This window comes from Mauremys reevesii, linkage group 8, assembly GCF_016161935.1.
Source record: "Mauremys reevesii isolate NIE-2019 linkage group 8, ASM1616193v1, whole genome shotgun sequence".
In the NCBI taxonomy this organism is placed as follows: domain Eukaryota; kingdom Metazoa; phylum Chordata; order Testudines; family Geoemydidae; genus Mauremys; species Mauremys reevesii.
This window is the reverse complement of record NC_052630.1, coordinates 8,546,593-8,574,185: the sequence shown is the minus strand read 5'-3', so window position 1 is coordinate 8,574,185 and position 27,593 is coordinate 8,546,593. Positions and strand designations below refer to the sequence as shown.

General features: G+C 42.8%; 1 long non-coding RNA gene across 3 annotated transcripts; it reads right to left on the bottom strand.

The window, feature by feature from the left end:
- Nucleotides 1-773: 773 nt before the first annotated feature.
- Nucleotides 774-11,217, bottom strand: LOC120370808. Of its 3 annotated transcripts, XR_005583952.1 has the most exons (4): nucleotides 10,643-11,217; nucleotides 9,649-9,724; nucleotides 1,377-1,727; nucleotides 774-1,065 (listed from the first exon to the last, which is right to left on the bottom strand). It is a non-coding gene; the product is annotated as an uncharacterized LOC120370808 (long non-coding RNA). The 3 variants fall into 3 exon arrangements; XR_005583951.1 differs by having other exon boundaries at nucleotides 774-1,727; XR_005583953.1 differs by having other exon boundaries at nucleotides 774-1,540.
- Between the last annotated feature and the right edge of the window lie 16,376 nt (nucleotides 11,218-27,593).

The window sequence follows — 27,593 nt, the reverse complement described above, 5'->3', positions numbered from 1 at the left end:
TAAAAAAGGTGTATCCAGTTCATCATCAGGTAGTAAATCCTAACACTGCATGATAAACATTCCATTACTGAGGGAGGTAAGAGAAATCAGAAAGTAAATAGCATAAATGGTGAAAAGTAAATTAACTAATAGATTTAAAATTTTGTAACAGGTTTAAAAATATTTTACTTGATTTGTCCCTTTAAACATTCATTGATCACAAGGAAATGGTGTAAAATCTTATTTCCTGTTTAAAAACAAGTATTTGAGTAAGAATCACAGGATACTTTCAGTTAGAAACCTTAAAGCAGAAATGCACTACTAATGTAATTATTAATCTGAGCTGAAACAAATCACATTTAAACCAAAAAGAGGTGAATAATCCATTGCCCTTATAAGATTTTCACTGGCAGGAAAGGTAATAAATATAAAATAATGATGGGCTGATGAGCCAGTCACGAAAGCTGTGGCTGGTATCACTGGGGGAAGAGATCACTCAGAAGTATTTGGTAGTAAGAAAGAAGCCAAGTTTGAAAGTGCAAAATCTATTTTATAAACCACAGTTTCAAATGCATATTAAGTTCAAATGGAATGACTAAAATTCCAGTAAGAGGGAATCCCTTGTTAAGCTTCAGATAAATCAAAATGTCAAGTTATTTATTCCTGCAATGCGACTGTGTGGTGTTACATGTACAGTACTATTCTCTATTCCAGCCAAGACTGGAAGGTGACAGTTCACTTTAAATTACTTTAATGTTTACATAATCTGAACTAGTTAATTTCACACTTATGAGTTGAGATAGATACAGTCAAAATTATAATTAAAAGAAAAATGCATGCACGAGAAAGAGCTGCTGCTCAGCAGTCCAAAGAGAAAGCTTTTCTGCAGAGCTTTGCTAGGATAAAGAGAAGTCTGTTGGCAGGGGATCACATCATATGGATCCTGCAGGAAGAGGAGCACCAGGATGGCAGTTGTTTGTGTATTCAAGTCCAACCTTGAAAAGAATTTCTTTGCCATGTTCCATCAGAATATGTCCTCTTTCTGTGGGGTCAATTTTTAAACTCTCTCATGCAGTCTCTGAAATCCTGCTTTGAAGAAAAAAGTCCACTAGTTTAAACGCAAAATCATGTTGCGCCCCATTCATGCCCATCTGTCTCTTCCTGTCTGTGAGTTTATGGCAAGCTCATTATGGCAATAACTGAATACCTTTCTAAAAGATTTTAGAAAGCCACCACACACACAAAAAAACCCCAAACACATTCTTGTGCTTAGGTTAGGAAGGAGGGAGCAGAACAATCTTTTCAGTCCTATTTCTTTCTATTGCTTCTTTCCTTCCATGCACTCTTTGGGGTTGGTTACTATTGCGGGAAAGCTCTGGCAAAGAGATGGGTCTTACGTTGCATACTGAAGGTGTCAGGATTCGATGCCACTAATCTTCAGTGGTAGGATTTCCCAAAGACAAAGTGTCCCTGCCTAGAAAGTTCAGTTCCCTGAGCCAAGGGGTGTCACTCTTGAGGATCCATCGTGCCTCATTTTTATAATTGTTGCAGTTGGTCCTAACTGTGGAGAGAAAGTCCCTGAGACATCACCATATGTCATCTTGTTACCATGTACATGTAAGAGTTCCACCCAAATTGGCAATCATTGCAGTTCTCTAGATTCTGATTTTAGTGCCTGGTCTTCACATTCTGATGCATACTTGTTCTGTTAACTGCAAGAGTTCTCAGGCTGTCCAGCAGGGAGCTCACTGAAACAGACCAGAGCTGCTCATAAAGAATAAAAAACACTTCACTTCTGGCCAGAGCATTCAGAGCAATAGTTTTCCCGACATAATGTGGCACTTTATAGATTAATTGCCCATCTGTAATGTGTTAAAGATGGGTCTGAACTGGAACGCCAGGAGCAAACCCTCTCAAACTTTCCAAGCTTGAATTGAATTTAGCACTTCATGGCCTAGGTTCAGCTCGACAGACAATACATTCTAAAGTAGTCTATTGGCTTCTTTGTTTCATCTCCCATGGTCCTCTCCCCTAATCATAAGTATGTGGTTAGTTACAACTTTTCCCTTCTTTTAACTATTGTGGAAAACCGTGGTGGAAGAGCAGGATTCACTTTTTGACCGGATAGGAATTCTTTTCCAAATCTAAGAGTCAACTAAATAAGTTGATTAGAAGAACCTGTCTCCAGCTCCTACAAGCAAAGCTGAGACCTCCATTATATCTATTAAACACTATTGATGCATATCCTAGGCACAGGCGGAGATCTGGTTCCGGAGATAGCCTGGGCCTGTTTCAATGCAGCTATATCCCCAAGCTTTGTGGATAGCAACACTGTAGTGTGCAGAATTCAGACCCGACTGTAGCTTCATAAATCACTGGACTGGCTAAAAAAAGCCACAGTAACCTCAACCACCTCTGCAAAAATAGTACTAGGCATGAGACAAAATACTGATCATATTGCGCAAGGAATGAAGTCATGATGTGAAGGACTCAGCTTTGTTCTTATGAGTGTCCCAACACCTGCCCAAGCACACACTTTAAACACCCGAGTATATTTGAATATGTTCATTGTAACTGTTCTGGTAACCATTTTATTTAGGGAAATCTGGTGACAAGTGTCACACATGGACTGACTTGGCTGCACTTAAGAGGCCTTGCCAGTCCCAAACCTTCAAAATAAAATAAGTGCCCCAAAGTCGTGACTGGCTTTTTTTTAAAGAAATTTAAAAAATAATATATTACAGGTTTTGTTTGCCTCATTGCTTTTGGAGCTTTATGATACACTCAGATCATGTTTTAAAGCTTTTCTCCACAACCATAAGGGCTAGAAACAAACTTTTAAAAAAAATTAAACTTGAGATTCTCACCTTCACATGACCCCAGGAGCTGGGGCTTTGAGAAGAATAGCAGATATTGCAAGACTTGTGGTAAGAGAGAGAGCTGGCAACATTGGTTGTGACAAGGTAAAAGGTGGTTCTTAAAAACTGCAGCACATAAGGGATTACCAGGAAGGCCCAGGTTCCCTGCTTATCACATGGATGACCTGGGCTGGGACTATGAAAGCAAAGTGGAAGCGGGTGCTGCTCTGGTGGCTATTTAGAGTGGAGGATGAGTCTTCTCCCTTTACAGCTTGCTGAAAGCTGGGAAGGCTGTTAGTAGCTGTCACCACAGCTGAGTCGCTTTGCTCTTGAATATATGATGAGTTACTAATGGGGCTGTTTAAAATTTTCTGACTGAACATTTGTCAGAAAGTGCTGATTCATCAATACCTAAATATTCTGCAGTAACGAAAATCGATTGACATTGTAGAAAAACCTGAAGTGAAGCATATCAATCAGGTCAAACATTCCATCTTGACCATCTCGAAATGGAATGTTTCAATACAAAGTTGGATAGAAATTTTATATTATAAAATGTTTCACAATTGGCCCAAAATAAGTAAGTTTTTTAAATGGTATGAAAAAAATTCCAAAAACTGTGGGAAGTTTTGGAACAAAAAACCCCTTTCCAATTCAGAACAAACTCCTCAAAAAAATCACAGCATTTCCTACAAAACAGGAATTCAGGTTCTAGACAGCTCTAGTTCATAAAGGCTCTAGTTCATGAGGAAAGAGTTTGGGGCTTTATTGTACCATCCCCAGCCGGTATACCTACCAATTTACAATCTTTTCCCCTTCTTCCCTAACTGCTCAGCCATGGGGAGTTGGATAAATACAATGGAAAACAGGAAAAGAACAAATGGCTTCATTCCATTATTTTAAGTGCAATTCACTAGCTGACTAAGTCATAAAGTGATAGTAAACATTGTTATCTGCCTATACTAGATGGGTATGAACTATAACCTGAAAAAAGGAGAGCTCTCGAAGGTATTATTGGCTTGCTTTGTGCTGTAGACTTGATAGAGGTGAATTAACTTCTCTATTGCCTCAAAAAAAAAAAAGTCTTGGTTTATTTGAAGTCCCAAAACGCCACTCCAGACAGTAGGTAATTTGGCCTCCTATCAGCCAATAGAGAGAAAAAACCCCACACTAGACAATGTCACTTGTGTTTATTTGTTTTACAGTCTTCCCTATTTAACACTCAGACTGTAGCAGGGTTCATTTTTAGCAGAGAATTCCTCGTGAGTTTGGAATTACTTCCCCTCATTTCCACCAGAGCTCTTGCAGGGAAGTCTACATAGTCTAGGTGTCTCCAGCTGGCTGTAAAGGCAGGGACCAGCCTGGGAGCAAATGCAAGTTCTTTCCCTCTCCCCACCCTCCCATTATAACTGTAGGTGCCCAGGGATCCTCTGAGGGGCGTTGGTGTGTGACAAGTATCACCCTTTTCTCTCATCTTGAAGAGTTATTCACAATGGTTACAAGAACGAACATTATACCCAGTGGTGAGCTGGAGCCAGTTCACGCGAACCAGTTAAATTTAGAAGCTCGTTTACAACCGGTCATCAAAGGGGCGGGCAAACTCCGGCCCGTGGGACCATCCTGTCCAGCCTGCCTGAGCTCCCGGCCGGGGAGGTTCCCCTGGCCCCTCCCCTGCCTTCCCCCCTCTCGCAGAGCCTCAATGTGCCATGCCACCGGCGCCAGCACTCTGGACTGCTCCTGGGCAGCTCTGCAACTCCTGCTGCTTTGAGCAGCATGGTAAGGGGGTGGGGCTGCAAGCTCCAGTGGGCTGCAAGGCATCCATACACGCTGCCCTGAGCGGCATGGTAAGGGGGCCTGGCCACAGCTGGGAGAAGGGGTTGGATAAGGGGGACTGAGTGGTTGGAGGTTCTAGGGGGGCAGTCAGGGGACAGGGAATGGAGGGTATTGGGTAGGCGTGGGAGTCGGGGTAGTCAGGGGACAGGGAGCAGGGCAAGTTGAGTAGGGGGTGAGGTCCTGGAGGGCAGTTAGGGTGTGTGTGGGTGGGTGTCTCAGGAAGGGGTGGTCAGGGAACAAGGAGCGAGGGGCTTGATGGGTTGTGGGTTCTGAGGCAGGCAGTCGGAGGCAGGACATGGGTGGGGGTCAGATGGAAGGACAGGCTGTTTTGGGAGTCACAGCCTTTCCTACCCAGCCCCCGACACAATTTTGCAACCCCGATGTGCAGGACCAGCTTTAGGAAGTGCAGGGCCTGATTCAAACAGTTTCAATGGGGCCCCCACAGGGATGACTTAAAAAAAAAAACAACCACATGGGGCTTGTACTCACCGGGCAGCGCTTTGTGTCTTTGGCAGCAGGTCCTTCACTCACTCCGGGTCTTCGGCGGTGGGTCCTTCAGTGCCACCGAAGACCTGGAGTGAATGAAGGACCCGCCGCCAAAGACTTGGTAGGGAACTGGATGTTAAGATTTTGGCAGCTCATCACTGGGGATAATGATACTGAGCTTCTTTGTGAGTTGCTTTGAGATCTGATAAAAGCGCCACACAAGGGCTACATATTAAAATAAGGCAGTGAACTGGTCAGAATGGTGGGCAAGGAAGATTGTTTTAGGAGCAGTGTTTGGCAGAGACTGGAGCGGAAGGATCATTGCTTTTGGGGAGGGCAGCAAGGAGGATGGTGCAGTAGAAATCTAAGTCAGGAGAAGAGGGCCTGAATGAGAGCATTTAGGGTAGGGATCGAAAGAATAGGGTGGAACTTAGGCATGTTATTTAGGATGAAGCAGCAGGACTTGAACAAAGATGAGTGAGACAAGGCGGTAGAGGAGGCAGAGATAATCCCATGGTTATAGGTTTGAGTGATGGGGAGGATGGTGGTGCTGTTAGTGTCCTGGACATTTTGGAGGATAGATAAGGAAATGAGTTTTTGCCATATTAAATTACAATGATAACGAAGCCTTGGCCACACCAGCATTTTTCTACAAGTTTTCCACCATCGCACCACCACCAGGGTAGCAGGTAAGAGTGACCAGCACCTGCTGCTGGTATTATAACCAGTGTCATCTACATCTACTGTGATGAATATGCAGAAAACCAAGTGGATGGCAAAAAATTATCTGAATCCTTCCCATGCCATCAAATGTCACACTGGGCACAAACAAGGCCCTGCCATCCCTGTTAATTATACAGAGAGTCAATTGGCTGGCAAAGTTCATTATTCAGAGTCAAATGAGCAGCAAAACAAGTGATCTGGGCAGAATAATAGACCATTAGGCAGCGACAAATAGCAAAACAAGTTACGGGGGGGCGGCGGGGGGGGGCTGGGTCATGTGGGACAGACACTAGATTTTCTAGTAGTAGAGGCTGGCAGAACATTAGCACACACTTGATGAAGCTGCGGAGGTATATGCAGCATAGCAGCTTCTAGTGCCTGTTCTCAGCTGATTGAAGGGGAGGAAAGGTGCCAGCTCTGCACTGGCTTTGGGGGATGCAGACTAGATTGTTAATTACAGTGTGACCTCACGTGAGACACTTGGCCCCTCTGTGCAATGGGAGCAATAAGCAAATCACGAATTCTCTTCAGATGGCTGTTAAACAGATGTATTGATTTAAGAGGTAAATGTTGATTGAGGCAGAAGTTGTAATGATAAATATTTATATTTATCATTACATACATTCAGAATGCCTTTATCAGGCACAACCTGGAAATCAATCCATCATACTCACAAATTGTTATTCCTGTGAAATTAAACCCTAAAGTAATGAGGAAGGTGGAGGATCAGACAAAAAATATATTTGCCAGTAAATAGTTTTCACAGAACTCACTGCAGTCTCAGTGCACATCCCTATAAGAAAAACAGAAATTTACTACTATGACACCTGACAGTTTTAAGACAGTCAGGATTCCTCCCCGCATCCCAGCCCCACAGTATGCAGGCTTGGAACCATTAGAGTTTTATTGGGAAAATATTGGTAAGTATTGATTTCAGCATCCACACAGACAAAATATTTCCATTGATCCTAATTGAAATGTACAGATAAGCAAAGTAACAAAAATGCTGCTTGAGAACTTAGAGTTTGAGTAGGGTGACCAGATGAGAGGGAGAAAATATCGGGACACAATGCGGGGGGGGGTGTCCACCGGCGGAGAGGAAAAAAGCCAAGTGCTGCCGGCGGAGCAGCGAGAAGGGGGAAAAAGCAGCTGAGTGCTGCCGGCGAAGCGAAATATCAGGACAAATTGCGTCCCGACCAAAGATTGGTCAGGACGTGGGACAAACACCTAAATATCGGGACAGTCCTGATTTTATCAGGATGTCTGGTCATCCTAAGTTTGAGTTAAGGCTATTTTATACATTTTGACACATGGTGTTGACAACTTGGGTTTTAACAGTTATAAAGCTAACTTTTTGAATCTCACAGTCTACTATAATTTAAATTATAGATTGACCCCCCCATGATTTCCCAGAAACTGAATATTTAAATCACTAAAAATATGCTTAAAAGCCAACTGAAAATTTAGATAAAAATAAAACACTTGAACATCAATATTATCCATCAAAACAAACAAAGAAGATTAGAATTCTGACAAGTTTAGAAATGAGACACTGAGGGTTTAATGAATAAAGTTTGTAAAGAACTTGGATATCCTGAGATCAGCATAGTTATATTACCTTGAAATTATTCATATTACAAGAACAGCAACAGCTATAAGGTGGCCTGAAAAAGAGATGGTGGGGGGAGAGAGAGAGAGAAGAGGGTCATGTCTTTTTTGGGGGGAGGGGGGCAATGAATAAAGAAAGCCAGAAAAGTCTGAGGTTGTAAGTGGGGTTTTGTGTGTGTGTGTGTGTGTCCCACCCTTGTTTTTAATATTAAAAAAATTAGATCCTGTCAATCCAGTGATAACTGGAGAACTATGAAATGGCATCTCATGACCCAAGGCAAGTTAAATTTGAGCAGTTTAGAGGAGAAGGAATATTTAGTCCCTTGTCTAAAATTGTTTTTGCCTGTTAATGCACAACTCCAATGGCTAATTAACATGTTGAAAAAAGCAAGCCTTTGTTAAAAATTCATCAATATCTTCAATTAGTGTGAGAGAGTTAACAATATGTAACCTGAGAGATACCACCCACCACCAACAGGTTCTTCAGGAAAAAAAATAAAAATAAATAAATGGAGCCCACAGTTAATATTCCTCATATGTCCATGGCCTTGTCTACACAGGAAAGTATTTGCAGTGTAAACTGCTATTTGTAAGTAGACATACAATTTTTTTTGCTATATTATCCTACAATAAGGTTGCTTCTGAGATTGAATAATTATTTTGGAATGAGTTTTATCTTAACCTTATAGCATGTAAAAAAAACCAAGGGAAAAATGACAGCCCTAAACCACTGAAGGACTTATAAAAATCCTAATGGAGCAGCAGCAACCAATTCAACTTCTAAAAAAAATTGCTTCTAGGTCACCTTGGAGTCATGTAATGTTCTTCTTGTCAAGCCATCTTACAAGAAACTTCAAAATAATACATAAGAAAGGTTTAGAAAAATAATTAACATTTGGCTTATTTCCAAGGCCATTTCCCTCAACATAGGCTAAATATTAAAGTTTTTAATCAATGCTGCTTTCAGTTCTTTGTAATGGGAAAAAAATCTAACAAATTGGGAGTAGCTCAGCATAATTAGCAGCTAGTCAAATATATATTTCCTCTTCTATTTACTCAGCAGTGCATACTTTAATCATGAAAAACATTAAACCAACCCTAATCAGCTGTTTCTACATTCTAGCTGAGAAACTTATTTGTTCTATACTTGGATCAACTCTTAAGAAAACAAATCCTGCACTTAGGTAAACTTAGTTGTTTTTTTTTAATGACTGCATCTGAAAACAGTTAAAACTGCTGAAGGGAAAAAAGGGAGAAACATTTTGTTTGTCTGGTAGGTGGGATAAAGCCATTTAAGGGTTTGTGTGTTGTTCTGGAGAGGAAGAATGAGATTTTAACAAGTTTGTAGATTGAGTCAAAATCTGAGCTTTCTTTAGGTCCTTTGTACACCTGTACTTCAATATAACGCTGTCCATGGGAGCCAAAAAAAAATCTTACTGCATTATAGGTGAAACTGCGTGGAAGTTTTGCCTAGGGCATGAAACATTCTTGCACCAACCCTGCCCAGAGAGCTGCTTTACTGTGTTATATCTGAATTCATGTTATAGCGGGTCACGTTATATCAGGGTAGAGGTGTACTAGCTTGAGTAGTTCCAGGGCCGGCTTTAAACCGATTCACCCAATTCCCTGGAATCAGGCCCCACACCGGTGGTCTTTGGCTGCAGGGGGTTGTTTGGTGCCGCGGAAATCCCAGAGCGGACCCCCCGCCGCTGAAGCCCTGGACCGCCATGAGTATTCCAATTGAGCTCCGTGGGTCATAAAGCCGGCCCTGAGTAGTTTAATATTAGCTGGTTTGTGTGGGTTTGAGGTTTTCACCCACATCAATATTTTGATCATTGCATTCTATCAAAGACATTAGCCCTCTGACCTTAATCTTATCACACAGTTGTTGAACTTTTGTTGTGAAGATGCCCCAGGTTTCAGATGTCCATAGGAGGAAAGCTCTGAAGGCTACTTTTTACTCTCCTATGTCCCTCCTGGCAGGTCATGGTACTACCAGCCAATTGAGTTTTTATTTTGAAAAATCCATTAACCTTAACATAACTGACTTAACATTTGCTCCAAGGGAGTCTGAGATAACAAGCATGACTCAAAAATAGAACACTGTGCCTTATTGGCAAAGGAAAGGCCAAGAACAGTAATAAAAATGCTGTTTTCTTACCAAGGGATTTCCCTGCATGTTTACCACAGCACACTGCATTACAGGAGTAAGAGCTGTAGCAGGGAAGTAGTCTCCCCTATGCAAAAAAAAAAACAAAACAAAACTTGTCCATCTTTACCCATAAGAACCACCCCCCTTCTCCCCTCAGCTGCAGGGACATCCCATGTTGTAAAGGGGCGTAAATGCTAAGGAACTTAAAATGGATGTCTTTGAATTAATGAAGTTATGTTTGAATGTACACAAGCACTGCAAAGCTCTCCCACTTCTATGAGGCTGCTGAAAATATTAGAACTGGTCTGAAATTGGAATTTCCATTCCATGGGAAATGCCAACATTTTGAAATTTCCTTTGGTCTCAAACTCCCACCCGAAATTTCAAATTTCAATGTTTCCACTGCAACAAAAATTTTGAAGTGCCACAACAACTTTATCAAAATGCTTCATTTTGAAAAGCAAAAAGCCCTTTGTTTCAACTTTATTGTTTTGGCCATGATAATACATAATATAAATTGAAATGAAACACCCGACTGGACCTAAATAAAGCACTTCAATTTCTCATCACAAAATTCAAGTGATATATTCCCACAAAACTGTTTTGATTTTGTGGAATCAGCATTTTCCAATAGAAAAACTGTTCTGCTAGAAAATTTGAGCCGCTCTAATTAACATGTGTAGTTTGATAAAGTAGATCTAGTTCTACAACCCCTGCTCACAAGCGTGGGGATGCAGCTGGAACGTCATTCACAAAGTGAGAGTGACGTAGTGAGGACCTCAGTATTATAGTCTCTTATTGGCCAAGCAAAAGAAGTCTGTACACTCAGGTGACAGCATTTTCCTGTTTGCCTATATGTAACACAGTAACCTTGGAATATTGCAGCTGATCACAGCCAAGATTTCAGGAAATTCTAGGCAACAATGAATAGCCCTATTGATTTCAATGAAAGTCAGAAAACAAAAAAACAAAAAACCATCTGATTGTAGAAGTGTGGACTCACCTCTAGGGGGCACCTGGTGTTGCCTAGCCCAGTTGCTCTTGTCCAGGGCTGGGTCACCTCTTCTTGCAACTCAGCCCTCTGGTTCCACACCCCTTTCAGGTACTCTAGTCCCAAGTCCACATAAAACAATACCAAAGTTCCAGGTTCATCAGCCTCTCTTCCTGCAGGTCCTCACCTCACCCAAGATTTTCCAACATAGACCACTGAACAAAGTCTCAGCATGAAGTACTTCTAGTCCCCCTCAACTCCCAGTGCTTTAAGCCAACCTTGTCTTGGGCTCACAACAGCAAGAACCCCTTGTTTCTCCCTGTCTTAGAACTTGCTTGGTTTCAACTCTACACTAAGCCCTTTTTGGGGGCCTACTGAAGAGAGAGTCACTATCACCCATAAACCTTTGGCTTTTGACTGTCAGTGCCCAGGGTTCTCTTTACCCCAGCAGTTTTCCTTCACCACCTCAACTTCCAGAGTTTCCCTTCCAGCTCCCCCATCTTCCTGTTCCAGGACTTCTTGTTAGGACCCAGCCTAATACTTGTAGCATTCACACTCACTCATCTTTCAAAACACTGCCTCTTAGAACTCCCTCTCTGGTCTGTCTTCCACTGCATTGGGCTCCTTCCTTTATAAAGAGCCATGTCCTTCCCAGCTGAGACTGATCACCAATTATGCCTAACACCCCTACAGGTGCCTCTTCATGGCCTAATTGGGCACCATGCTCCTGTTATATGCCCACCCTCACAGTGATTTTAAGGAAAACCAGGCCCAGGCATTTCCTGCCCCCTGCAAGCAAAGAAATGTCTTTGGTGCCCCTCTGCCTACACATATATCAGAAGCTGCCACGTAACTTGCTGTGTGGACAGATTGTGTAGCTGGGAGTCTAACGGACATGAGCAGTCATTGGGGATGGCTTTTAGGGGGAGCAGTGAGGAAAGGGTGGGGGGGCCAAGTAGCAGGGACCAGAGGGATCAGGTAGTGACAATGGGGGGAGCAGATATGAGGGGAGGGGAGACAGGGAGGAAAAAGCAAGGCCTGTTTATAATAAACCCTGGGTTTAATCAGCTCATCTGCCACAAATATTGGTTCTGGAAGAAGAGCCCTGAAGATTGAGGGGTAAGGGAACCCCACCATGGCTTGGGGGTGTAAAGGAGGGTGCTGGTGGGGGAGATATCTGAACTTCTGGGTTCAGGTGTGTGTGAGGGAAATGGGGGAAGGTAAAGAAGTAACTGCAGGGTAAGTGTAAGGGCTGGGGGGGGTGTCTGTACCCCCCCTCCATAAACTCAATCTCCTCCCCTTCACTGTATACAGAGGAATCTGTCTGGCACCCTGTGCTGCTGACTACACATCACTGGCAGCTGCTCGATAGGCTCCTCTCTCTCCCTGGGTGTACAGCTCAGCCTACAGAATCACCCATGGGTGCCACCCTCTAGTTTTTAAGGGTTAATAATTTCTCCACATTCCATCACCCTAGGGCCTGACAGTGGGTCTGATTCTTCCCTGTCTTGAACCTTGAGGACTCCTTAAGCACAATTATAAAAGACCTGTGAAGCAGATCTGAGTGGAGAACTCTGATTGGGTTACCTCTTTCACCCACTTTGCCACGGTGTAAATAGCTACATAAGGTGGTGGAGAATCAGGAATTCAGCACCTTACAGGATCAGGCCCAAGGACAGCTGCTGAAAACTTGTTTTTAAGGATAAAATATCATCTAGGCCAACATTTTAATTGGCACCTAAACTGCACACATGATTACTTCCCAGACTGCTGACACCTCTCAGGTGCTGCTGTTTGGAAGTTTAGTCTCATAAGTTAATTTATTTTGATCAGCAGTTACACTTCTCTGCTCAGCTACAGCTACTTCTGTTATCTGCAGTCCAGCTGTCCGGTTTGGTTGTGTCTGATTTCACACACGCCAGGTTACACTAAGAGCTCTGTAACCACAAAGGCCATACAGATCCTGAAAAATCAGTTGTGTTGTCTTGTGGCTGGGACAGATTTTTGTTTCTTTTTGTTATTAAAACCAACCCTGGAAACACACAGAGGATCCATGAGCCAGTGTAAATCAGCACATCTCCATGGCAGTCAATGAAGCTCTGCCAGTTTATGCAAGATGAGGCTCTGGCCCAAAATGTGTATTTATGTTCCTGTAGGAATCCAGTAATATTTCCTCCTAATTAGTTGACAGCAATTTCTCTACACAAGGAATTAAGAAAAGGGGGAAGGAGGGAAGGGATTCAGCCTTTCTTATGGCTTCCCATTTAATTAAAAGCTTTACAGACTGCTGAATGCTCAACCTTTGGGATTATAGTGAAGAGCAATGAAAGTAGTAAGATAAATGTAGCATTTTCCATGTAAATATGTACTTCTAATTCTCAGGCGTTTCAGCTTCTTTTGGCAGGAACTTAACCAACCAGAGGTAGCTCACTGTTTTGTCAGACTGCTGCAAAAATAGTCTATTAATCCAAAACCAGATTAGACTCATAGAATATCAGGGTTGGAAGGGCCCTCAGGAGATCATCTAGTCCAACCCCCTGCTCAAAGCAGGGCAAATCCCCAGACAGATTTTTGCCCCAGATCCCTAAATGCCCCCACTCTGAGGATTAAACTCACAACCTTGGTTTTAGCAGGTCAATGCTCAAACCACTGAACTATTCCTCCCCCCTAATTAATGACCCTTTGTTAGAGTTAATTGCATGAAGAAGGCTAGCCTCCCATTGAGCTGCCAAAATGTTGAGTATCTTTATTTTTAATGATTGCACTATTTTAAATTAACTGTTTAGGCAACTTAATTAGAGGCAGGTGGTGCTATTCTCATAATTACATAGAAGTCCTCATATTTTGACATTATGCCTAATTTGAGCTGTTAATTCAGCATGAACGGGATGCTTCTTGGATTAGTTTGGATACCACTGCAGTTTTTATGGAAGAGGAGAATGTACCTTCAGATGGCAGCTGATGATGCTGAGCACCTTTTAGAAGACACTTACCACCTCTTTCAGGTTTGGGGACCTTATTGCCTTCCCCAATAGCCAACAGTTGAGTTAAATCTAGAGTATAGAAGTAGGAGCTCCCCTTGACTTTAATGGCACCAGGACTTCAACCTGGGAGTCTATTGTTAGCTCTGCTACACTGGGTCAGATTCTGATCTCTTACACTCAGTGTAAATTTGGGACAACTACCATTAATATAAAAATGGAACTGCACCCATGTAACTGAGATCAGAGTCTGGTCCATTGAGTTCAAAGGGGTCGGTTGAGCTTCAGATCCATGTAAGAGAGAGCAGAATTTGACTCCTGTTAATTGACTCTCTCAGGGTTCCACAGTCTCTCTTTGCTTCTACTACCTCACCTCTAAAAAGGGGAAACCAGTGTATTTCACAAGAGGGTAGTGAGGCTTACTTAAGGGTTGTAAAGTGACTGGGGGACTTTGGATAAAGGTTTACAGCACAGAAGCCTTAAAAACCTGCCACTCATATGGGGAAAACTGTCTGAAAAATTAGTAAAGCTACAACTACCCTTATCCTCCTTCAAATACCTCCCTTCTTCAGGGATACCTTCAGAAGTCTGCCAGCTTATAACAGCAACATGTCCATGCGGGTTTCTAAGATACTCTGTGCACACAGCTGCCTGTTTTTAATCACCTTCTCCCTCTGTCCCCGGCTCAGCTGATTCTTTTGTCCACCTGGAGCATCTTGTCACTGACCTAGATTGTAAGCATTGTGGGACAGGTATAGCCTCTTGCCTACATATTTGTACAGCACCAACCACAATGGGGTCCCGATCTGTAACTGGAGCCCCTAGCTAGTGTAATATACATAATAATGGCATTAAAAGAGCTGAGTCAATTTTTAAAAATCGAGACGAGATAGACAAAGAACATTCTTTAAGTACCATATTTCCACTGAAGGCTCTTGTTTTTCCCCAGAGACTGACATTGGTTGTTGGGAGTTAGTGACAGGATTCAGCATCCAACTTTTTCCGGCTATTTTCTGGCTGGCTTTGGAGCACTTCTTGGGCATTTCTAGCCAGTTAGTTGAGCCACGCTGGAGCCAGTGGAGTTAGTGCGTATCTAAAGTGTGGAGCAGCAAAGTTTCCTTCTGATAATCTTGAGGAAGAAAGTGAAAAATTCATGACGTTGCATGAATGCTCAGTCATTTGGGAGGGATGTTGAAGTTTAAGGAGACCAATTTTATGCCTCTTCCTATTTTCCTGTGTTTAGAGTGCAGTTCTCATGCTGTGCATTGATGTAGGTTGGGAAGAAACACTTTCTAAGCAAAGGCAGATTAGGTGCTAAACAGAAGGTATTTTTATTTTTCTACCCTATTATGCTTTTCGTGGGCCAGATTCTGCTCCCACTGAATTCAACGAGAACTTTGATTTCATTGGGCTCAGGATCAGCTTCTGTATATCTTGTCCTAGTTCACTTGGAGACAGTGCAATAAAGAACTTTAGTGAGATTTAGTTTCATCACAACTTTGTCATACTTTTAAAGCCAATTTCCAACATATAGTATGTAACAACTCAAAATCTTGTGGCCATTACAGCATAAAATGCCAATCCCCTAATGGTGATCTCATTACAGCTGCTGTTCCAACCAAGAACTTAAAATGTCACAAAGCCTCTTAGAGTGCAATCAGCTCACAACATTGCATGTAAAGATATTTCAGATGAGCACATTTTAGGCCATTTTTTCCCATAAAATTACTAATAAATCCCAAAGGGGCATTTTTAAAAAAGCAACAAAAAGTTTATTAAATCATGAAGGATCCTATTTATTGAAGATATTTTCATAAGCAAAAAAGCTCAGTGTGTGCTGGCTTCTTGGGTAAAGCCGTGAAGATTTAAATGAGAAATTAGCTCGTAATACTAATGCGTGAGTAATCCTCAAAGGCCTTAAATATTCAGGAAATAGAACACAAGCTCATAGGATGTTTTTCACTTGAAAACAGCAGAGAGGCTTGTGTAATGTCTAGATTGCAGGGGTCCTGGTCCATGACTAAGGCTCTAGATGTTACAGTAATACAAATAAATCATTATAAACAGAATCAGATTTCAGATCCAAACCTGACTTAATTTTTTCATTGAGCAGGAGAGAAAATGACTAGGCTGAGCAGTGTTTAGATCAGGAGTAGGCAACCTATGGCATGTGTGCCGAAGGCGGCACGCGAGCTGATTTTCAACGGCACTCACACTGCCCGGGTCCTGCCCACTGGTCCGGGAACTCTGCATTTTAATTTAATTTTAAATGAAGCTTCTCAAACATTTAAAAAACCTTATTTACTTTACATACAACAATAGTTTAGTTATATATTATAGACTTATAGAAAGAGACCTTTTAAAAACATTAAAATGTATTACTGGCACGTGAAACCTTACATGAGAGTGAATAAATGAAGACTCGGCACACCGCTTCTGAAAGGTTGCCGACCTCTGGTTTAGAATTTCAGCCTGGAGCCAGATCTGAATTTTGCAGATGGTCTCCATCTCTGCAATAGACCAGATCCAAACTCCAGATCCAAATACCACTAGCATGTTGGGATCCTGGAACTCATTTCCTTCTCTTCAGGCAAAGCTTAATACAGAAAACCTGAACATTTTTGTTTGTTTGTTTGTTTGTTTGTTTAAATGAAATGACTGGGAAGTGTCCCAAGGAAAATCCTTTAAAACTCATTCTTGCACACTGTCTTCTGTCATATGTAGCTCAGTAGTGGTAAAAACTCAGTCCAAAATATTGCTCAAGTGTCAAACATCAGAGCTAGAAGAAAGACTTTAAGGATCAAATTCTGCTGTTGGTTATGCGGGTGTCACATTTAGCGCAGTATCATTGTTCTGGGTATAGACTGGTCTAAGTGAAAGCATGATTTGCCCCAAATGGTCCTCCAGAAAGGAAGCAAAACACAGTAGTTTTCACAGTAGTACTCTGTTCAGTATATCATATCCCTGTATTTAACTGTACAGTCTCTTTCTATTTAATTCAGGAACAGGTTCTCAGATAGCAATAGGCCACACCCAGATGCAATGATACAGACTTCAATGACATAGATTTTAAGGCCTGGAGGGACCATTACTATCTTCTACTCTGACCTCCTGGCTAGCACAGGCCAAAAAACGTACCCAATAATTGCTGCATCAAGCCCTTTACTGCTGTTTGAGCTATAGTATATATTTTAGAAAGACATCCAGGCCTTGACTTAAAGACTGTGAACAGTGGAGACTCTACCATGTCCAGAGTTAATATTTTATAGCACACCAGTAATGGCACCCTTCTGAATTTCCACAGGAGAAACTTCTATACATCATTTGCAAGCAAGGGAAAGTAATGTAGATAAATGCAAGGTAGGCTAATATACCACCCAAAATTTCATTGGCAAGGTTAATGTAATTTATAGTTGGCAGGGACATGAAAGCCCTGTTTTCAATGAGGCTGATGACAGAAATTGACTTTCTTTATAGAAGAGTAAGATCCAAAAAGAATATTTCTCCTAACAGGTAAAGAACCAAAGCTGTAACAAAGGCCTAGATCCTCAAAGATATTTAGGCACTCAACTCCCATTGATTTCCTTTGAGGATGTGGGCCAAGCTTACTGTCTGGTCGATAGTTTAAAGGATGGATTAAAGTAATTAATTCTTTTGTAATTGGCCTTGTTAAGTAAAGCGACTCCTAAAAATAGTCTATAACCTGGCTGCTTTTTCAAAATTATTACAATACCTATACTATTTACGGATGTATGGAAAGCGGTTTTATTGGACAACCACTTAAAGCACAATGACCCTTGTAAGCATTAGTTCTTGCATGCTTTATGGGAAGTGAGTGTAAAAAGCATGTGTCGGCTTTGCAATTTTCATATTTCCTCCCACATCGTTCCACAAAAATCGATCACTGCCATTATACAAAGAGGATGTGGGTGGCAGGAAAGGATCACTCCACTGCTGGCATGGAAAAGACATCCGACAGCTTACTGTTCCTATCATTAGCATTTACTCTTTGATCGGGGACAGTTTCATTTTTATGCCAGTTGAATCATCTGCTATTTAGATAACATAGTAAATGTCTCAGCTCCCACACTTCCTCCGTGTGTGTGTTGTGTGTAATTACATATATATGTAAGTGTACTCCAGTTGTTCAGCTCTATGAGCCCTCTTGTTTTCACTGGAAATTGTGAGGGGGATATTGCCATGGCACAACTCCATCACTGCCTTCAGGAAATGATGCCAACCAGAGGCGTCACATGGTGCACTGCTCGAATTGTAAATGAAGGGACTGGGGTCATGGGACCAGGCTCTCAGCTGTTGCTGAGTAGAGCTTGGCACAGCTATAGAGATAGTCCTAGTACTGAGGTTGCTCTGCAGTGGTCCAGTCCCCTGACACAAATTAGAGCAGCCCCTGCAGGGTCACTAGGATAGCTGGGGATTGCTGGGATGCAAACGAGGCCTGGCCATGGCCCCTCCTCTTAGCCATTCCATAATGCCATCAGCTACGAGGGCTCTATGCCATCTGAAAATCCCCCTTCTCAACAGGGGATCCACTGGTTGAGGGTTCATGGCTGTGGCAAGAGGTTTTGCATCCCATAAAAGCAGCGTGGGCGGGATACAAGAGTAGAGCTGCAATCAATGGGTGTGCATGAGCCCCCTGAGGTTCTGCTGAATGTTCTTAAAGTGCCTCTGTGCTAATGATGTTTTTGTTCTGGTAGGTTTTTTTGTTACCAGACTGGGTCCAAACTAACCAGTGAACCAATTCTCCTCGGATAGATGGGATTTGCAAAGCCAAATGGTTTCTGAATTAGTCAGGCCCCAAAACGTTAGAAAATGTTCTTTACAGTCTGTGAACTTTTCAGAGCTGTCTAATTCTAGCATGGCTTGGATGATTTGCTTCAGACCTTTGAAGACAAAACTTCATTGCTGGTGTAAGGAAAACCAGGAGACTCGTCAGATGCAAATAATATTTTTAAACAAAATTAGGAAAAGGCTCAAATACAGGGGGTATTAGACTAGAACGGGTATTTCAAGCATTTTTTTTGACTGTATAATTGGAAACATAGCTCAGAAGGGGTACCACATTGGATCCAGAGCCAGAAAGGAGCCATGATGTAATCACTAATCCTTTGAAATGCTGCATGTGTCCTCTCTTTCTCACCCCTATCCCCCAACTTCATTCCCAGTACTGGTTGGTCACTCACCCTAAAACAATCCTAGCATCATGGGCTGCACCTTTGTCCTGTCTTAAAGAGTCACCTCGAACCAAAGTCAGGACTAAATACAGGCTTCTTCTTATACACTCCAAGGCCTTTCCTGATAAAAACACTGATGAGAAGATACAAGTCTTCCACTAGTATGTACAATCATTGCATAGCCTTCTCCAAAATCTATAGTTCACCCTGCTTCCCAGCAGTTCCTACAGTGACGGCAACACATAGGGTTATCGTCGCAAAGGCTGCTTCTTCTAGCGGTTTCCAAAGTGTCAAAACTGAGAATGACGCTCCAACTGCACAATTGGCGATGCAGCCAAGCAAAACCCGCGTGTGAATTTAAATTCTGTTCATCCACACAACAGGGACAGCACAGCCAGTGGCCGAGCAAGCTTCCCTCCCATTGCAAGCCCTGATCTGGAGGGACCAACTCCAAGGATGAACGTGTAGTTCGATGACCATGTCATTCACTTCCCAACCACTGTGCTGAACAAGGCTGCCAATCAGAACCAGCTGTAATGGTCTCCTTTTGAGCTGTGGACATCTGCCCAGTAGAAAGTAGGTTGGCGATCATTTAAATCACTTCTGACCTGGACTGCAGACATAAGGCCCTGTGTCCCATTACAACCCCCTGGACCGTCCAGTCCCCACTCCTTTGTCCTTCCATGCTTTAGGCTAGACTTCAAAGGCTTTGACCCTGCAGTCCTTAAACAAATCTCCCACTGAAGTCAAAAGGAGTTTTACCAGTTAAGGATTATTATAACATCAGGAATTTATGATGAAAAGGAGAGAGTCAGGAATGCTCAAAACGTGGCATAGAAATATAGGGTGTATTTATTTTGGCTCAAATTCTTTAATGGGTTTATAGAAGGTAGGTGCCCAAATCCCATTAAACTTCACTGGGGGATTGGCTATTTGTTAATTGACTGTGCTAAGGTTTACGTGATATTATTGCCCCTCTGTTTTACAAGGCAATAACCCAATTAGTCTGTGAACAAACTGTGAGGCCAAAGGGAATTGGATTATGTCTGAGGAAGACAGAGAAGCAATTAAAGTGTTGCTATTGTAGGACAAATGTAATCAACACAGAACGTTTCATTTGCTCTTGCATCTTAAAAACAAGGGGTGGGAGTCCTCCATTTTGTGACTGGAGATAGTGGGTACTGGAAACTACTTGTAACATTCAAGCAGTTGAGGTCACATGAGTATTTTTACTGTGGATAAAGTTGCCACGAGAGCATGGTGGGAAACTTTCAGCACACTTGCTTTGGGAACAAGAAAGACTAAGTATCATGCACCTCTCCATGCCCCCACTGGTTCACTCCTCTTCCCTGCCCCATAGCTCTTGGTCTACACTAGCATCCCAATCCCAGAAGAGGCTGCTCCCTAGATTGAGAAATGGGGCTTTAGTTTTGACTTCAAATGAATTTTTTGGTTGACAAAGAGCAATTCTTACCCATAGAAGATTCATTAAATAAATTAATCCAATAGGGATGATGATTTGCCGTCAAAATTAAAATGATGCATCCCGCCGAACATAATATCCCACGAACTCAGCGTTACACCGCATTTTGTTTTGAATTTGTACGACGTTACAATCATGGTAGACTGCATTAAAAAACAACAACCCACATCTGAAAGTGACAGACTAAGCTCTTCTTTGCCATGCTTCCAACATTACTCCAGGACTATAATTCATGCTCACGAGTTTGTTTGGCTCTATTAAGCATAAAAAGTCTCAAATGAAAAATATATACACAATGGTTATTACTAGTTTATGGACTTCTCTCTCTGTGCGAGTGACAGGATGTAGTTTATAGTTCATACAATTTGAGATCAATGTGCATGATGATGGAAAATGAATTATTACTCAGGCTAAGAGAACTGCATCTGAAATCATGATGATAATGCTTAATCATGTGCTCTGCAGACTATGGTCCCCAGAGCCGTAAGGATGCAACACAGGATTGGAAAAATGAGAGAGACTTATGACTCTGCTGCATTTTCATTAAAACTCTGTATGTTTTGCACTGTCCTTGGTGACTAGGTGAACGCAGGGCTGAGAATATTTAACAAACAGGATAGTTTTGCAGTTGTGGAGGTTTTAAAAACAGTTTGTTTGTTTTTTACTCAAAACATAGAGGTTTTAGCATGGTAGTGATACTATGTACATTTCATTTACATTCTCAAATGCTCTCTTACACCAACTGGCTTTGTTTTAGCGCATGGCTGTTAAACCAGTAGCAATCTAAATATTGCTACTAAGCTATACCTCATCAACACTACAGCAACTATCTATATAAGAAAATGCATGCGCAAACTGGGAAGGCAAATCTTATTTGTTGAAGTGAAAAGAATGACCAGGGTTTTCTAGATGTTTGTTCGAGTTCCGTTTTTCCTCACTTCAGAGCTAATTTCAAAATCATGCAGTGACCCAAAAAAGACTTTTGACTAACCTTCTGGACATGGAGATAAGCTTGAAGCTACAGGCTACCATACAGCAGTTTGGTATATTTTAAAAGCCTGGCGTCTTGGCATTAAATAGGACTGCAAAGTTCCAGCACTCTCTTAATTGTCACTGCTGAAGGGTAGATCTGGGGGAGTTGGCTGGAGACTTAAGGTGTGTGGCTGCTTTGTAGAATTATATGGCTGGGCACTTGCAGAATTTACTCTTTTCCCAAACAGGGATTCAGGAACATTTTAAACCCCACTACTACCTAATATGAGAATTGTTCCCTAGTGTGCTATCTTGCCTTTCTTTAATAATATGCCCTTTAACAGTGCTTGTGCCATGAGAAAGCTGTTCCTCAGGGGGTTGCTCTTCTCAGGTTAAGCACAATCTAAAACTTCCATTGTTATTGCATTGCTTATCATTCCTCGGACATATTAGGTTATTAAATGGATGCCAGTAGCCTTTGATAGGTCTTGAATTCTCTAGTGGTGCGTCTCTTTCAGAATAACTAAGAATTTTAAACACTGTAAGTAAATGTCATTGAATATTTTCTTCGCAGTTCCTCAATCAAAGGCGATCCTCTAGGGCAGTGGTTCTCAAATTTTTGTACTGGTGACCCCTTTCCCATAGCAAACCTCTGAGTGTGACCCCCCTTATAAATTAAAAACACTTTTTAATATATTTAACACCATTATAAATGCTGGATGCAAAGTGGGGTTTGGGATGGAGGCTGACAGCTCGCAACCCACCATGTAATAACCTTGCAACCCCCTGAGGGGGTCCCGACTCCTGTTTGAGAACCCTGCTCTAGGGTTCCCCCCTTTGAGGCTGGATGTCTTGCAGTTACGGCTGTGGACTGTAACTCAGAAGAACTGGGTTCAATTCCTGGCTCAGCCAGTGACTTTCTGTGTGACCTTGAGCAAGTCATTTCACTCTGTGCCTCTGTTCTCTATCTGTAAAACGGGGATAGCTCTCCCCTACTTTACAAGAGTGTTGTGGGGCTAAATCCATTGATGATTTTCAGGTGCTCAGATACAATGGTGATGTATATAGGAGATTTTACATGAATTTCAATGGAGAGTAGAATTGGCAAACCTCTACTTAAAAAAAACCAACAACCCACAAGTTGAAGTAAATCTGAGTAAAACTGAAGGCCAAAGACAAGTTTTCCTGTTAAATGCCTTCCTCAGAACACAGTGTGTTTGTAAACAGATTTGCCCATCCCTATTCCACAATGTAATTTTGGCTTGTTAGAGCCCGAAGGGTGAGCATTTTAATGATTAAGTACATATTTCACCACTATTTTCATCCTAGTGTTATCAGACTGTTGTAATAAGCCTGCCTGTCATTACCAATAGTAAATTTAATTGCATTTAATTTCATTTAAAACTATTTATTAACTCCCCCACTCCAGCAGATGTAACATTCAACACCATGTGACACGCACCCAGTCGTTGCTACATGGATGGCCACATTAGCCTCTTCCCCGGAGCCCAAGGGCTACACTGAGGGCTGGTGTAGGATACCAGTGCTCACAAACAGCCCATTGGACTTCAGTGGGACCTCACACAGAGTAAAGAACTACTTGGGGTGGGTAAAGATAGTCCAGTCTGACTCCCAATTATCAGCTGCAAACCCCTTCCTATGGGAAGGGGGTGGAGTGAGACAAGTGAAAAAAAAAAGAGATATGCCAGAGAAGAAGGGGTTATGAGTAGGGCAGCAGGGGAAGGTCTGACTCAGCACCTCTCTGCACTGGAACACACCTACTGAGTTCCCACCCCGCTGCTCTGGAAATTAAAGCGGCAGGAATCCCAAGGAGACCTGGCAGCAGAAGCAGAGTGTGCTTTCCCGCCCATGGTGCAAGGCAGCAACGTCATTAACATCCAAGAAGGCCATAACAATTGCTTGTGCTTGTATTTTTCTTGATAGACAAACAGAAATTGCTTGTTGTTTGAGACGACCAGCAGTGAAAACCTGCAGCTGATCTTTGTCCTCATGCTGCAGTTAAAATGAAACCCTAGCCACGGGCTACATGCTTATGACTCAAGTGACTGCATTTCGCCCAGGGCCAGGGCCGGCTCCAGGCACCAGTGAAGGCAGCAGGTGCCTGGGGCAGCCAATGGAAAGGGGCAGCAGTGCGTCCATTGTCGGGGCGGCAGGTCCGGATTGGTGGTGGTGGCACTTAGGCAGCAGTTCAATCAGCACGCTCCGGATCGGCAGCAATTCGGCAGCGGGTCCTTCACTCGCCGTCTTGCTCCTTGGTGGCACTTCAGCAGCAGCTCTATCGTTTGGGGTTTTTTCCCGCCGCTTGGGGCGGCAAAAAAGCTGGAGCCAGCACTGCCCAGGGCTTTGCTTACTGTTCTCTGTTGTATATTTATAAAGAGTCATCCTTCCCCCAAAGCAGGCAAGCAGAATTATGAAAATACAACATTACTGAATGGGATCTAGGAATAATGTCTTGAAGACCATCAGTCTTTTCCTCATACTGCTCCTAAAAGTGAGCCAGGAAAGGAAATACCTGCTGCCTTCTCCAACCCATATTCTTGGCCAAAGACCTGTCCTCTCTGTAGGTATATTGTGTATGACTTCATTTTCCAGAAACCTCCTTTTTCATTATCATCATTTCCTGATTCAGATGCACAATTGAAAGATGTCAGGTCTGGTTATGTCCAAATGTCAGGTTACACAATGTAATGTGACATACTGATCTGAAGTGTTATGAGGCTTCATCCTAATGATGAACAAAGCCTGGAAAATTTAAGGGCGTACGGTTTGCTATGATCCACTTCTAAGTAGATTGACACTACATCCTGGGATCTAGTTTAAATATTTGAAATTTTTAAGATGTTAATAATAAAAATGTCTTGTAACCTAAACAGAAAGACGGTTAGGCCCTTCCAGGAGGATGTGTTTCCTGGACGGCAGTGGGTATGAAAATACTAGACCAGTTGATGTAGAAAAGGATAGCTCCCTTTGCTACAGTGGAGGATTTGGCCTACAGCTGCTATGAAAAAGATCTATACATTAAAATCTTGACTTAATTTACTGACTTGTGGACTTCCATAGAATTGGAAAAAGAGATGGCTGGATGCAATCTCCTGGTTCATCTAGTCATTCTCAGCTCTAGTGCAAGCTTGTTGATTGTACTAAGGCCATAATTTTCTAGCTAGATTCCTGTGGTTACAACTCGACTGGTTCATGTGATTGTAAAGGTGTTAAAACTATGTCCACACTAGCTGAAAAGTGGTGTTACTCAGGTTGCCTAACATTTTAAAACCATATTTTTTTCTATTCAAGACAGTACCTAACCTTTGTCCAATGCTGGGGATCATCAGCCAACAAAACCAGTGCAGTCTTCCTGCCACAGCCAGGATGAAATGGATCAAGGAAATCTCAAGACTCCAAATGACACTAAAATTGCTTTCCCGCCATCTCCCCAATTACCTTCCCCAAGTGAGGAAGACACACGTTCACTGGTGATATTGCCAGCGTCAGTGCCTAGTTTCCTAAGCAGTGGATTGCTGGCACACCAGTGTTCTGGGTCCTTCATTTGAACAAACCACTGTCCACAGATTTTTCCTCTATTACCTCATTCTTTCACTGCCTAGGCTCAGCTTCTAACAGTGCACTCAGCTTTCATCCATTCTGCTCCACACACGTAGATGCAGATGATAGCAAGATGCAGCCAAACATGAATTTTCCCAGCCCATTTGATTTCAAAGCATGCAACACAAAGATCTGAACAGCGGATTTATTTTTTTCACATCAAAATGCTTTTCATCTGCCTCAGAAAGGAAGTTTCTTCAGATTCCTGCCTCACTTTCTTCTTTGCCTTGCTCCTCAGACTGCAGCCTCTGCTCTCTTAACAAGCTTTCAGCCTCACAACACTTCACTACCTTCAAAAGCTTTTTAACAAGTGCCTAGAGATGGAGCAGGAAGAAGAAAAATCATGACTTTCAATCCATTCCCTAGTCAAATTCTTACATTTTAACAGCACTTGAGTTGAAATTCATTAGGAAATTATAGGTGAGGGACAGAGTAAGAGTCAAAGTAGCTTTAATGGAAAATTATTCCCTGAAGTCTGATTATTGAATAGCTGAGAAGATCAACATCGACAGAAAGCATCTGACTTTGAAAAGTACTTTTTTGTCCAGTTTTCTAAAGCAGCAAGGTTTAAAAACAAACAAACCCCAAACCAACCAATAATTAATACTTTACTCTACTGATATTGATGTCATTTCAGAGCAATCTTCTGACAAGATCTTTGCTTTTAATGTATAAATAGGCCCGAGCTAAACTGAGCATGTATTGAATCACATAGGGAATTATATACACATCATTTAAACACCCGGGGCTGGGCTATAAAATTGCAATGGAGATGTTTGGGCTTGGGCTGGAACCCCAGGTTCTGAGACTGTTGCCCATCATGAGGTCCTACAACACAGTAATTTTACAGTCCTGCAGCCTGAGCCCAAGTCAGCTGACATGAACCAGCCGTGGGTGTTTAATTGCTGTGTAAACATACCCCTAGAAACAAAGTTAAAACACTAGCCTGGGGTTCAGGAAAGCCATGTTCAATTCCAGCCTCTGCCAAAGACTTCCTATAGGACCACGGACGGGGAGCTCCCATTCCTGGCTCTCCTTCAACCCACTCTGCAGGCTCAGGGGAGTGCTGGAGTGCTGACTCAGCTGCAAGCTGCCTGGTGGGCTGCCAGGGAGCTGCAACTCCCATGGCTCCCAGAGCAGCACCTCCCCAGGCTGCCTGACTCAAGCACCCTAGGGAGCCGGCTGTCCCTGAAGTCAAGGAGCCCTGACTCCAAAGTAGTCTGCATGGTAGGCTGTCCTGGAAGCCCTAGGGTCCTCAGCTCTGGGGGAGTCTGCCTGCCTACACCAGAGCTGCAGACCCTGGAAGGTCTGGGATCCCTGGCCCTAGGGAAGTCTGCATGGTCAGCTGCCCCAGAGCCTTGGACCTCCGAAACCCAGGCAGTGGAGGAGCTGGGCAGGTAACTGACAGGAAACCAGGCAGGTTTCCATGGGACCCTTGCCTGGATTCCATCTCAAGTTTGTCGAAATCTAAACATTTCACAGAAACATTTCAGTTCGGATGATTCAGCAAACTGACCAAAAATGTTTCATTGGGAATTTTTCTGACTAACTTAACGATAAGCTCTTCAGGACAGGGACTGTCTCTTTTTCTTTGTGTGCACAGAGCCTAGCACATGGGGGCCCGATTTCAGCTGGGACCTCTAGCTACTAAATAATAGCGTATGCCTCTAATAAGCAATAACTTTCTTTTACTATGAGAGAATATTTTGAAATTAGAAAGGCCCCTTTTCCAACAGCTGCTTTTAAACTGTCGTTTATACTGTAAGTGCTTCTATTTCCTATAATAAATACTGGAAAAAACCCAAAGACCAAATTCTCCCCTCAGGTGAATGCACACACAGCTCCTGTCAGAACAAAGAGGAGCCATGCATGTAGTCTGGGGGGAGAATTTGGCCCTTGGCATTTTACAGAGAAATTTGCCAGTGCATGCCCTGTATTTCCTCTGCATCCCGCGAGTATCTTTGATGTATGACAACAGCAAGGCAGGTAAAACATGAGGGTAGGCCTGACAAGTTATGGCTTAGCTGGAAAACGCACTTCCAGGCCCAAAGTAAGCGTAATGAAATAATATTTGTGCTTTTTCCATTAAAGCCCTGACACACATCTTAAACCATACAATGATCCGAACAAGGGCATAAAACACAAGATCTAGAAATCTGCAGGTGATTAATAAACGTGGCGGGAAGGTGAATCATCACACGGCCCAGTGCAACTACCATAGATGCAGAGGTTTAGATTGTTTAGTCTGTTGGACCAGGAGATAGTAAATACAGTTCAGTGCACACAAATAAATCATCCTTATCTAAATCCTCTCCCCCTGAGTAATGGGGCCAAACTCACCCTTGGTGTAATTCCATTGTTATATTTGGTAGACTTCAGACTTCAGCTATGAAGATGTCCCCACTTCCACTGACCTTTGCAATAATGAGACTGAATTTAAGCTGTACATATGCAGGGGCGGCTCTAGCAATTTCGCCGCCCCAAGCACGGCGGCACGCCGCGGGGGGCGCACTGCTGGTTGCCGGTCCCGCGGCTCCGGTGGACCTCCCGGAGACATGCCTGTGGATGCTCCACCGAAGCCATGGGACCAGCTGACCCTCTGCAGCCACGTCTCTGGGAGGTCCACCGGAGCCGCCTGCCGCCCCCCGCGGCGTGCCGCCCCAAGCACGCCCTTGGCATGCTGGGGCCTGGAGCCGCCCCTGTACATATGCTAT